We start from the raw sequence: 10,733 nt of genomic DNA on the forward strand, positions 1-10,733 counted from the left end.
TGGATCCGAGACTGCACTGAGCATGTGAGAGGAGCGAGGGGGAGGGAGAAAACAAGGAGGGATCCTGGGGTTCTGGCTTGGAGGACCGAGTAAATAACTACATACCGGTGCATGTCCCTTTTCCATGTGGGTCCTCCCTTGACCTGCCTAGGTGACACCTCAGGGGTTTGTTGACAGGAAGAAACCAAATGGCAGACGTGGTCATCGTTTGGAAACTTCGAATGCTTTGTAACTCTAGGGTATCATTATCAATATTGCTATAAGCAAGAAATAGCACAGCTGGTTCTCTTTCTCATGTACTCTCTGTTTCTGTCTGCACAGCCTCTATGTCAGTAAGTGTAATTCTAAATGGCAGGAGGGAACTAATGTGTATTTAGCTCACGGACCCTTTTACAAATAAGGAAATGGATGTGTGTGGAGGTTAAAAAAACTAGCTTAGGACAACAGACAACTGCGGAATACACGTTCTTTCCAAACACACATGGAACGTTCACAAAAATTGACTACATCCTAGGCTACAAAATAATACATTTTAAGGAATTAGCATCTCAATAAATTTTAAGGAATTCGTGTCCTACAGCCCGCTTTCTCCCAGCACTGTACAAGTAAGCTAGAAATCAATAACAGAAAAATGAGTTTAAAAAATGGTTATATGTATGTGTGTGTGTGTGTGTGTGTGTGTATTGAGAGAGAGAGAGAGATTGGAAGAAGAGGAGAGGAGGGGAGAGGAGAGGAGAGAGATTTACAAAAACACTTCTAGCTCATAGGTCAAAGAAAAAAATGATAATAGAAATTTTAAAATACTTGTAAGTGAATGGTAAAAGAAATATTAAATATCAAAGTTGTGGAATATAGCCAAGACAGCACTTAAGGGAAATTTATGACCTTAAATGCTTGTATTAGGGAAGAAGGGCTGAAAATTAACGAACGGGCTAAGAATCCAATTTAATAACAACAATAAACATAAATAAATAAGATCGCCCAGGGTTGCAGTTATAAGTGGTAAAGACAGGATTTGAATACAGATATGGCTGGCTCCAGAGCCCTCACTCTCTCCACTATACCATGAACCTTTCTGTGTGCTATTTTCCATAATATACTCAGTGCCTGGAAATTCTGTTTCTCCCTAAGAGTCAAAGCCTCTCGGGTAACTCCCTGCATCGAAGGCTGGTGACAAATCCCACTCATTTATTCACGTATCCTTTTACGCATTCGTTCATTAAACATTTATTGAGCATTTGCTATGTGCCAGGCACTGTGATCACTACCTTAGTTGCTTTTCCTCTGAGTGTTCAAAAACCAGTCTTCAGCCTGGGGCAAAAGCCTCTGCTGCTGCTGCGACTGCCACCCCCCACCCCCACCCCTACCCCTCAAGCTGCCTGAATCTTCTCTGCTGCTTGTCAGAACAGCATCCTCATCAAAAATGATTGATTTCTCTCTTGTCTCTTTCAACAGGTAGACTGAAATTACCATGTGTCCAAATTAAAATTGCATACTTCAAGGATTATTTGAAGGACTATTCTTAGACCTTTTTAAGAAGATTTAAAGAAAAGTGAGTTGTGGTTTGTTTTTTTTTTTACACTTCAGAGAGTATTCATGATCTAAATTAATGTTATGGGTGATTTTTTTTCTCTACCTCTCAAATGTGCGTTAATAGGTAGACTTTATCTCCACTTAGTTTATAATACCTTTTTTTCCCCTAAGAACAGTGAGCAGTGAGTACAAGATTACTGCTTGCCTTCCTAAATGATTTTACTATCTTTCAAAAGCCTGTGGAATCTTACAGATGAAAGGGTTCTAGAGCCATGAACCATTCAATAGATGATGATAGAAAGATAGGAAGGAAGGAAGGAAGGGAGGAAGGGAGGGAGGGAGGGAGGGAGGGAGGGAGGAAGGAAGGAAGGAAGGAAGGAAGGAAGGAAGGAAGGAAGGAAGGAAGAAGGGAGGGAGGAAACAAACATGTAAATTATAGATATTTGGCTTGTGCTTGGAAATCTCCAGGGACTGATGAGGAACTTGGTACTTCCCCACATTTAGGATTTCTATAGAATTCTTCCATAATCTGCATTTGAAATCCACTCCTCCTCACATTGCCAAGCCTCTTTCTTCTTTACTAGACAGTCCTAAAAATGGTTGCAGACAAAGATCATGTTTTGCCTTTAGATCTTTCTTATTCTTTGTTCCTTCAATAATAATTTGGTTAGCAGTTCCTGCCCTGGTCACTTTCCCAATATTGTCAGTGCCTCCTTCGAAAGGCCTGCCTGGAACCCAGACAGAGCTCTCCCAGTGTCCTTTGTCCCAGGAGATCCATGAGAGTCAGAGTTGAGAGAATCCCAAGACCAGACCTTGGTTTCAGGCCCAGCTCTGCTCTTGCTTTGCTCTTAGGAAAGTCCTTTCATTTCTCTGAGCTCAGAGAACACGAGAAGGGTAAGAGGCAAAAGGTCCTAAGATGCCTCCCACCCCCATATGGATAGTTCTGCTGACTTGGAGTAAGAAAGTTGCTGCTTCTTGATGTCCTAGGCACCAGAGTGGGCCAGGACTTGGGGATCCGTGGGCCCTGGGTCCAATCCCAGTCCTATCGCTTACTGACTGTAGCCACAGGCTGCCACTTCCCTTCTCTGAGCATCCATTTCCTCATTTGTAAAATAAGGATATTGATGTATGGCAAAGGATTCGTGTGAGACGGGCTGGGATAATGTACATAAAGCACTTATTAGCTGGTATGTGGGAAGTGTTCAATAAATGCCAGTCCCTGTTCACCTTATAAGTAGTGATAGAGCTGCTTACCTTTCGCTGGAGGAGAAGGCGAGAGGTGGTGAAAATTCTAATAAGACGGAGTACGTGGGCATGCTTACTAGAGATAGGAGAGAAGTGTCCATATCCTGTAAGTGTTCGTGCAAATGCATGCTTAACTCTGAGAACTTTATGAAATTAAGACTTTACTCAGAATCGGAAGGATCTGTTGCTCTGGAATATACAGTTAGAGACACTTTTAAGGTGGGTCTGAGGGGCTGCACAAATTCTGCCGACCTCTGGCTGCCACCACCTCAGCCCTGGATAAGAAAGACTGCTGTCCCCAGGAGGGTCCTTAGGCCCCCACTAGCCCTGGGGACCTCAAGAGTCCTCAGATACTTGTGTGTGTTCAGAGGCTGGTTCTGAGTGTGAGAGGCACTTACAAACTGTTAAGTGCCCTACACATATATGTATGTTTGCATTACTCGTACATTATGGGATATTCAATACTTTGGAAACTAAAAGGGTAAAACTCTGATGAGCTGAGTGTGTGATGAATCCACAGAGTCCGGTGCACAGATTTCTTGAGTAAAACAGCATGTGAACACGTATGTATGTAAATATCTATGTACACATGTACCTGTGTGTCTGCTCCTGCGTGCAGCTGTGTGTGTGTGTGGAGAGAGAGAGAGCGAGAGCGAGAGAATCTTTAGGTGCTGTAGGTGTGGTCACCACTCTACACAGTGACCAGCTGTCTGGGAGGAGAATGACCTAGGAATGAACACACAGGCTGTGGCATCGGTCACCCCCTCTCTGTAACTGACCAGCTGTGTGACCTTGGCCACATTCTTGACAAAAGTGCCGCGGTCTCTGCCTTTATGGAGTCTGCGGACGGCGCCACTCTGAAGGGTTGAGGGAATCCACGTACGGTTTACCCTCCACGCTGTGCAAGTGTCCAGGATGCCTGAGTGCCCTTTTCCCATGGTTCATGGAGTTCGTCGGTTCATGAAAAGCTATTCCACAGGGCCGCTCCCCAAGGTCCCAGGCACCTGAGTGGATGGAGAGCCCGCACAGGCGAACACACGCTCTAGCCGTCCTGAAAAGGCCAGTTCCAGGGATGGCCCGCACCTCAGCCATCCTTCTGAGTCTCCTTCCTCAACCTGGGTTTGGGGCTGACGAATCGTAAATTCGGAAGTGGGAACTATGTTGTCATTTAGGGTGTGGAACAAGGATTTTTTTTTAATTGGGAAATTAAATATAGCCACGATCATGGCTTTTGTTCTCCAGACAGTTACTGACTGTACGCACAGGGGTGCCACTTCAGGCTGATGCTACCGTGGGTGCCGCTGGCCAGGGGTGCCCCTTTCGGGGTCATCCAGACCTGGGGAAGCCTGCATAGTCCTGTTCTGTGGGGTTTTTCAGATGGTACGTGCATGGGTCACACAGTTAAATTTGGTGGTTCAAGATTATGGTGTCTTAAAGTGAAACAGAGTAACCCAGCAACCCACAGAGTGAGTGAAAATATGTACAGTGTATATTTTCAACAAAGCTCTCCTATCCAAAAGAGTTACAGTGGGGGAAAAAAAGGAGGAAACTCCCACAAATCAGTAAGGAAAAGACAACCTAATAGAACAAAGGCAGAAGACTCAAACAGGTGCTTCACAAATGAGGATATCCACGTAACCAGTAAGCATATGAAAACATTATCAGTTATCAGAGAATTAGGGATGAAGCCCACGGTGACGTGCTACCGTAAACCCACGAGAACAGCCTCAGTGAGGAAGGCGCATAATACCTCATGTTGGCAAAGAAATGGAGCCCCTGGAACTCTCAGACCTAACTGGTTGAAGTCTAATCTGGTATATCGACTTTGGAAAACTCGCAGTATCAGCTAAAGCTGAACATATCCACACGCGCCGTTCCATTCCTGGATACACAGCCACGAGGCATACACACACGTGTCCACCAAAACACGTGGCCAGTGGAATGGATAAAATGTGGTATGTCCACACAAGGGAATATCAGTGACCCTCACAGGGTCATTAAGTCAGGCATTAAGAAATGTTGATGCGTTTATATAAAGTACAAGAACAGACCAAACTAATGTGGGCTGTTAGAAGTCAGGACAGTGGTTACCCTTGGGGGAGGAGTTGGTGGACGGGAAAAGGCAAGAGGGGGCCTTTCAAGGTCCTGGTAATGCTCTGTCTTTTGATCTGAGGGCTGGTTACACGGATGTCTTTAATTGCGAGAATTTATCTAGGTCATCATCTAAGACCTGGACACAACGCATACTTACATCATGCTTCAGTAAAAGTTTATAAAATGAATTTACAAGTCACGATTTATAAATGCACGCAAAAGAATAGAAAATACATTAGGTACTAGCGTAAAGTAAAGCTCCCCCTGAGTACTATATGTGTGTCTACATTGAGTAGGGACGTCAAATGTATTTCTTACTGAGTCACTGTCCAAAACCTTGAGAGCCACCGGCTCAAACTAACCCTCTCATTTTAAGACGAGGAATCCGAGACCCAGAGAAGAGGGGCATTAAGAGCAGAGCTAGGAGGAAGGCAGAGCTGAGAAGATGCTAGGTCTCCTTCTGCCGATTCTGTGTCTCTCATTTCCCTGCCAGTTGGTGGAATGGTGCATTCGGCGGGTAGACTCCCGTCTGGCACCTTCATCTCCGGGAGGCAGTCCTGGGCTTTCAGTCCAAGGGGAGCCATCGCTTTTCCAGCCACAGACGGGCAGCGTCTGAGGCCCGGCCACCTCTGCAGGGGCCTGGCTCCAGATGCCCGAATCCCTTCCCGCCTCTCCTACCTAATCTGCTTCCTTCGGCGCTCTAGAAACATTGCTGCGCTCAATCGTGTTTTCATTCGTGTGGAGTGACTGTCGTGCCAAAGCCATTCTATGGGTATACAAGGTGGAAAACCGTGAAGAAAATGCACTGGGAGAAGGGGGTCCAACAGAATATGCCTTGGTTCTGGCTTTGTGCTTTCAATGTTACGAAGTCGTGAGTCTAGTCGGCAGACCTCTCCTGCGGGGTCTGGGAGCTCCCAGCGTCTGAGGGTGTTTGATTCGCAGGATGTGGCCCTGTCCCGGCCAGGCAGAGTTTCACAGAGGAGGGAAACGTCCTGTGGATTTTAAAGGCTTAGTATGAGCCTCGCACAGGGCCTGCAACCACCTTAAATAGGAGGGTTATATAACATCAATGGCTTTCCAAGTCTTTGGACTGTGACCCACAGCATAGAATTCATGGGGTGTCTTCACTCAGGACACACCCCCACTCACACTGGGAGATGGGTATGGTTGAGGATGGGATAGCCCAGGTCTCTCCAGGAGGGGCATCTAGCCCAACCTCAGGGACAGGGAGGCAGAGGGGGCCTCAGAGGTTTCAGAGAAGCCAAGAGGCCCGAGCTAAGGATTAAAGAAAGGGGAACCACACAGGCAAGATTGGCGAAGAAAGGCCAGCAGGTGAGAACCTCATTTGAAAGCAGCAGCGTTGTTCTCTAGAAACTGCGCAGAGTTGAAGTTGAGGATATGTGTGGGGAATGTGGGAGAGGATCCAGAAGAGGTGGGGACAGGGACCAGACGGTGAGGAGCCTCTGTGCCCTGACGAGATGTGTCCAGGGTGAAAAGGTAACCATTCATGAGATCCGTGGAGGCAGGAAACGCCTGTCGCCTTGGAGACAGAGGAGGACATGCAGGCAGGTGTGGCCACGAATGTCAGTGTATCCCATGACTGTGTTTTACAGCACTCCCTTGTGCCACCTTCAAAGAAGACTTTCAGAGAATGCTCCAGACCTAGGCCTGGCTGAAGGCGGGAACTGGAGAGATGAGTAAGAAAGAGTTCCCAGCCTTGCAGTTCTGCCAGTGGACTGACAGGTCAAAACCAAACACAAATTTGACATAGTATTTACTGTTCCAGGGCAGAATGTCCTAAACTGTGTTCCAGGATGCCTCAGCCCTACAAAGTGTTGTTAAGAAAGAGAAGGAGGAGGGTTTCCTCTGGAGCGATCTGAGAAGTGCTGTGTACTGAACCGCCCCTGCTAGATCTCACTTCCACCAGCATACTCAAGGCTCTGAGAAGTCCTGGAGTGAGGATGTTAACCTAATGTCGCTCAAACTTATTTGTCCGGAACCCCTTTTAAATGTTTATTTATTTACTTTGAGAGAGACAGAGAGCACAAGCAAGGCAAAGGCAAAGAGAGAGAATCCCAAGCAGGCTCTGTGCTCAGCCCAGCACGGGGCTTGAGCCCACAACCGTGAGATCATGACCTGAGCCGAAATCAAGAGTTGGACTCTCCACCGACTGAGCCACCCAGGCACCCCTGTCCAGAACCCCCCCCTTTTTTTTTTTTGCATATGATTTCAAATCCCTCTCTTTTTCAGGACTTGTCTTAGGAAACACTAACCCAGAGAATGGCCTGAAGGTTGGGAGCTCTGATGAAGGAGAAAAGGACTCTCTCTGCATGAGAGAGGACAGAGAGAGTTTTCCAGAGAGGGAGATTTTGTGTGCATTATATAAGACCTAGTCTGAGACTGGCAGGGAGTCTGGCCCCCATCAAGTGCCGCTAAATAATTAATAAATGAAGGAATGGCTACTGTGTTTGCTGGTGAGAAGAACCCCGAGTTCTCAGCAAGGGCTGGAGATGGAGGGCACACGTTAGCAATGGTGTTGAGCTAACCAATGGCGGTTAGATGCAGGGTCTCTTTCCTCTTACTTGCCCCCTTCTCTTGACTGTTTCAGAAAAGGCATTAGAAGACAGCAAAGGCAAAGGGGTGTAGGGTCACATACTCTAGAGCCAGACTGCCTGGGGTTGAGTCCCAGCTCTATCACGTCCCACCTGGTTCTTTAACTCTTCTGTGTTTCAGTACCTCTCCCCGTAAGATGGACCTCAAAATAGTGCCCAGGGTTCAGGGTTAATACAGTCAGGGTCCTGAGCCGGCGGGGGGGGGGGGGGGGGTGGGAGGGGTGGGCGGCAGGTGGTAAGCTCCACTTAAGTGCTAGCCGTTCTTTGCTGGCTTCTTCCGCTGGGTCCCTCCCACAGCCCCTGTCTGGGTTCCCTTTCCACTTGCCCAGCGGACTGCAGATCCTTGGATTCCTGAACGAGGTATTCTGTACATTTCTCCCCCCGCCCCGGCATTGGGAAGGGCCAGGATGATGTTTCTTCATTTTCCATAGTCAGGGCTGTTTGAGGTAAGGCTCAGGTTCCACTCCCGGGTATTAGTGCTTAGCCGCTCCGGCTGAGTAAATATTTCTGAGGAAGTCCAGCACATCTATTATTAATTTACTGCAAGCAGTTGCAGTACGTTCCATAATCGCTTCTGCCTACAGATGTTTTTGTAGGCCGTGCAGAGTTCTCCTGGCCTTAATGCTTTTCCAGGGGTGTGGTGGCTATCGGTCTCCGCTGCCTTTGTCTCCCTGGGGAAGGGTGGCCAGTGGTGCGGGGTGCACATTGGGCCCTACCATTCTGGCCATGGAGCTCATGGAATCTTTTCTTTACACCCCCTACTCTCAGCTTCATAGCTGGCTTAGTGGCCAGAAACCCCGGTGTCATCCTTGAGAGCACCCCCTCTGCCATGGCCCCATGTCCAGTTGGTCACCAGGTCCTAGTGATGCCATCTCCCAGACCTCACAAACCCAGTCCCTTCTATCTTGTTCTGCTACCAATCAGCTCGTCCCAGCTGCCGCCCCTTCCCTTCCCCCGGGTTCCTGCTTCCCTGATCCCGAAACTACATCAGGACCCCCGCTTTGCATTGCCATGGAACCCCTGCTTTTTTTAATCAAGTTTCAATCTTTATATGACCTGTTCCTGTCCAGCCGCTCTGCTGAACTGTTGTCCATGAGGATAAGGGACCAACTTCATCTTACTAATAATGCTTGATGAATAGAAATCTCCTCCCAGTTAGTGACAGACAAGACTATGCTTTCCATTTCTCCTCCCTCCCTCCCTCCCTCCTTCCTACTTCTCCTTCCTTCTTCTTTTCTTTCCTTTTCTTAATTATAGTTGAAAGGGAGCTAATGATCGCTTAGTCAGATTTCCCAGAGGAATCTCAAGGCCACTGTGGGAAGAAAGGAAGAAAAATAGGTAGGACCTTGAACCCCCAACCTGTCACCAACCCAGAAGTTACCCTTTATCTCCTTACACATTAGAGTTTTATTTTTGATTTTCTTTAGAGAAAGTACAAAGTAGTTCTTTTATAGGTCTGACTCTGTAGCTGTACTTGCTAAGTTTATTTATTTATTTTTTAATGTTTTTAATGTTTTACTTATTTTTGCGAGAGAGAGCCCCAGCACAGCACGGGAGGGGCAGAGAGAGAGAGAGAGGGAGACACAGAATCTGAAGCAGGCTCCAAGCTCTGACCTGTCAGCGCAGAGCCCGACGTGGGGCTCGAACCCACGAACCGCGAGATCATGAGCTGAGCCAAAGTCAGACGCTTAACTGACTGAGCCACGCAGGCACCGCATATACTTGTTAAGTTTAAAGCAGTAAGCACCCTTATTGCTATGTGACCTTGAACAAGTTATGGAAGCTCTCCAGGGACAGTCTTATCATCTGCAGAATGGGGTAATGGCAATGTCTACCTCAGAGATTTGTTGGATTAACAAGTAAAGTACTTAGAATAATGCCCAACACATGGTAATGTGTTTAGTTGGTTACTGTGGTTATGGTTGTGATCATCTCCATTCATGAAACCGTGCATTGGAGGTCTGCACTTCCATTTGCCTGGAGCATGTCCAAATCTCCCAGTGGTTAGCATTTACACTTTCAGCTTTCACTGGCTGAGACACATACAAGGCAGAAAGCTGCCATGGATTCAATAATGTCTGAACTCAATGTGTGTTCGTCATAACAGCTCCTACATATGTCGTGCAAGATATTGATTCAGTTATAGACAACGCATGGTGAGCCAACATACAGGTTCCTGGGTGTCCCAGTAAAAAACACCCCCCAATTAGAAAACTCTGATCTGGATTATTGCTGTTTCCACCGGAAACATGTTCACGCACACGGTAGGCACTAATATTGATTAAACAAGTAACTGGATGGATGGACGGACGGATGGATGGATGGATGGATGGATGGTTGAATGAATAGATGGATGAGGCTGTTTCACATTTTCCTCTTGATTTACTTCAAGCATGATAATTGTGTATGTGTGTTAATGTGGATGTATCTATGAACATTTGCAGAGAAAGCCCCAGCTATTTCTGTCCCAGGGAAGAAGATAGTCATAGTTATGTAGTTTGCATATTTCCCCATTTTTTAGTTTACAAGGTCATTTTTCACTGGAGCCCTTTCAGCTGTCCAGCATTAACAAAAGATAAGCACTCCTTCTGCCTCTTCCATGCCTTCCTCCTCCACAATGAGAGCTTTGTGCTGGGAAGATTGCCTATGGATACTTCTTTCCCAAGGCTCCACAGCCTTGTCTGGCTTCTATCAAGAGTATTGATGGGGGAGTGGGAACACAGTTGAATTCAGGGAGCGGTGCCCATGGCCTGGTGCCAGCTCAACAAATCAGGCTGGGGTAGATAATTCAGTGTCTCTTCTGGGATATAGGCAGCCTGTTCACCTGACCGGTTATCCAGCTATCTGCGGCCAGCACCCTGGAAGTCATCAAGCTCTGGTTTCCCAGGGTCTCTTGCTCAAGGCCCAGGAGGGGAAGCTAAGCTGGAGCAAATGGTGAGAGATGGCAGGCAGAAGGACAGGTAGCCAGCGTGAGGGTGTGAAGAATCTTACGCAGTAGTTGTAGGCAGCTGCTGTGGCTACTGTGTCCAGGGCTTCAGTTCACTAATGAGATTAAAATGCCAACAGCCTGCCTCTACACACACTTACTTAGGAACACATTGGCTTGAACTGCTTAATGAGTGTTAGTCAGGAATCTAAGAAAGGCCTGGGCAGGCAGGCGCCTGGCTGATTCCTTGTTGATTAGAATACTAAATGTGTCACCCTTTGAAAGCCCTCAATTGCTTGGAGAGCAAACCCAGGGTTGAGATT

The sequence above is a fragment of the Lynx canadensis genome, chromosome D1 (genome assembly GCF_007474595.2).
Source record: "Lynx canadensis isolate LIC74 chromosome D1, mLynCan4.pri.v2, whole genome shotgun sequence".
In the NCBI taxonomy this organism is placed as follows: domain Eukaryota; kingdom Metazoa; phylum Chordata; class Mammalia; order Carnivora; family Felidae; genus Lynx; species Lynx canadensis.